The following is a 3,024-nucleotide window of genomic DNA, read 5'->3' as shown; positions in this document are numbered from 1 at the left end:
AGAGGACATGGCAAAGTTTTCTTTTGAACAGTAAATTTTATTCATTTGTCATGTATAAACTATAAAAATGAAAAGCTATAGTTTGTAAAGGGCTTGCCTGACTCAAGTGAGATAACATAGGTCTTTTTAATTTAGCTTTACCATTTTGAACATTGCCATTATATACCAAATTTAAAAAATGCTTAATGAAACGTTTCCTTTACTGCCTTAATTTGTAAAATGTATGAAAAACTATACAGTATATTTGTTTATAATGCCACTGTTATGTACATTAGACATATTATCTTATTGTTTAACACAAATACATTTCACTGGGAGAGATGAGTAAATCAAATTTCATTACGAATGTACTATTTATCTAAAAATGTCTGTAAATACCGTAGTCTATTTGCCAATTACATATTTCATTCTGTTATTTCACACTTTTAACACAAATCGCTTCCCTTTGTAAATTGTAGACTAATATTATACAAGCTTATGCCCACACAAAGCATGATAAGTTGAAAGTGATATATCAGCGTTTTAACCAATTTTTAGTGAAAAATGACTACTGGTAGAAAAAGTTTTAAGCTTAACAAAAAATTTAATGTTGTGAAAATATTTGACAAAATTAAAGGATGCACACATTATGCAGAGATAAATTTGCTCTTTCCGCTAGCTCTCCATTGTCAAGGAAAATTTATGTCCTTCCTAAGGGAGACAACTAAAAAATGGATATCTTACTACCGGATAAATTACAGGAATTGGCAAATAGACTAGTTGAGGCTACAAAACAGTTAAAACTAAATGTGTTCATTCTTTTTCCACTATAAACAATATTTATATATGAAAGTGATGAAGCTTTAGAGTAATTTTGATATGCTGTATTTGTATTGTAGGAAAGATTCAGACATTTATTGAATGTTATAAAAAATCTTGTTATTTGTTGAATAATGCACTCTGGTTGGAATAGTATGCAATCTTTACATTATGGAGGTTCACTTAAGAATGATTACTCACCTGCAATACATGTAAATCAATGATGCAATGAAATACTTTGAAATCTCAATTGGTTAAAAAAAGAAACATTAAGTATAGTCTTTACAAAATATTGGACAAAGTTTGCATACTTGATAAGCTGGTGTGAAAAGTGAAAGTGAATGATATAATTGAAAGAAGACTATCATTTTCAAATATTTATCCTGCTTTAATTAGGAATTTACTAGTAAGAGAATGAAATGAAAATTTGAATTTTGAGAGATTTTTATCATTTATAAAAAACTACATTTAAAGTATGTTGCAAAACTGAATTGATAAGAAAAGCTTAATGGGAATGAAATATCTGTCATTGACAATAGTTCTAATCTATTGATATGCATCATTGTATTTCTTGGAGAAATAATGCAATTAAAGCAAATAAAAAGAAACGTGTTTGTTTGAAGATTTATTTCATAAATGATAAAGAAACGTTTTCTAATGTAATGGATTACATTAAAATAAGCAAAGTAAATGTAACTTAATGAATTACTTTTAAGAGTAATTGACCCCATCCCTGGTCAGTACAGACGCGCTGACTACTGATTTGATCCTACTGTCGTGGACTGACAGTTCATCCTCATGGACTAACAGTCCACCAACAGTGGTATTGACCCAGTGCTAGATGAATGAAAATAAAATAAACTATATTAATTTTGTACATCCAAAGTGCTTTTCTGAATGTAAAACAGGCAATTTTGTTACAAAACATTACAAAAATACCCAATAGTAGTGGAAAAAACACTGAAATTATCAGGTTAGAACTAGACTATACCAAATTAAAATAAACTGTAACAAGTCTTGTATACATGATCAATACTATATAACACATTGCTGGTTATTGCCACTTATTTGGAGGTAAGCATCCTGACAATCACTGGCAAACAATTTCTCCTCAATGGTTATATGGTAGACTAGATTACTAATAAAAAGATGAACCAAATGTCGCGTAAATGTTGTGCCACTAAATAAGTCAACATGCATCTTTTTAGTATTTAGGCTGTATGATTAACTGATAGCCATATGTCACTTTTGAATACAATATTATATAGAATTGAGAATGGAAATGGGGAATGTGTCAAAGAGACAACAGCCCGACCATACATCAGAAAACAGCCCAAGGCCACCAATGGGTCTTCAACACAGCGAGAAAATCCTGAACCTCGGGGAAGGCTACATCTGGCTCCTAAACCATAATGTATACTAGTTCAGCGATATGGATGCCACACTACACTCCAAAACATAGATGAACCAAATTTAAAAAACACACAAGACCAACAAAGGCTAGAGGTTCCTGACTTTGGACAGGCACTAAAATGCGGCGGGGTTTAACATGTTTTGTGAGATCTCAAACCTTCCCCCATTACCTCTAGCAAATGTGGAATAAACAAACACACAGCATTATGTACAGTAAAACCCAGTTTAAAAGAAGTCAAAGTCTGATGTTAGAAAAGGTTACAGAAGAAACTAAGTAAAATGACAATGATCAACATAAATTGACTACTATCTTGTGATAACCAAGCACAATCCCTCTTGTTGAGGGTTTAGTATCATGCCATCATAAATTATATGAGAAGAACATCACCCATATCGTGCCAAAAACTGATTTTAAAATAAATGTGTTTATTTCCGATGCAAAGACCCTATGAATGAATCAATATAAATTCCAAAAAATGTCATCTTTAATGACTTGACAACAGTATCATAACTAGATCCCTTCTGAAGAGGTCTGTTTAAAGGTTTGGTTAGCTTTTGAGGTGTCTGTGAATGACAAAATTTTTGTACTTTGTAATTAGAATATTACCATTAAAGATGGGATGTGGAATACCTGAATGTATTAGATGTCTGCACATTGATTTATATTTACGAATGATGTCCTTGTATCAATGATAAAATTTAGTAAAAGTTTTGACAAGATTGTGATACCGAAGACCCTGGTGTTATAATTTTAGAGGAATACAGGGATTTCTTTCGTTAAAATCAAATACGTTCTCCCATACACGGGCAAGT

This window comes from Mytilus californianus, unplaced genomic scaffold, assembly GCF_021869535.1.
Source record: "Mytilus californianus isolate M0D057914Y unplaced genomic scaffold, xbMytCali1.0.p SCAF_1, whole genome shotgun sequence".
NCBI lineage: Eukaryota > Metazoa > Mollusca > Bivalvia > Mytilida > Mytilidae > Mytilus > Mytilus californianus.
The sequence above is the reverse complement of the archived record's forward strand: the minus strand, read 5'-3'. Positions refer to the sequence as shown.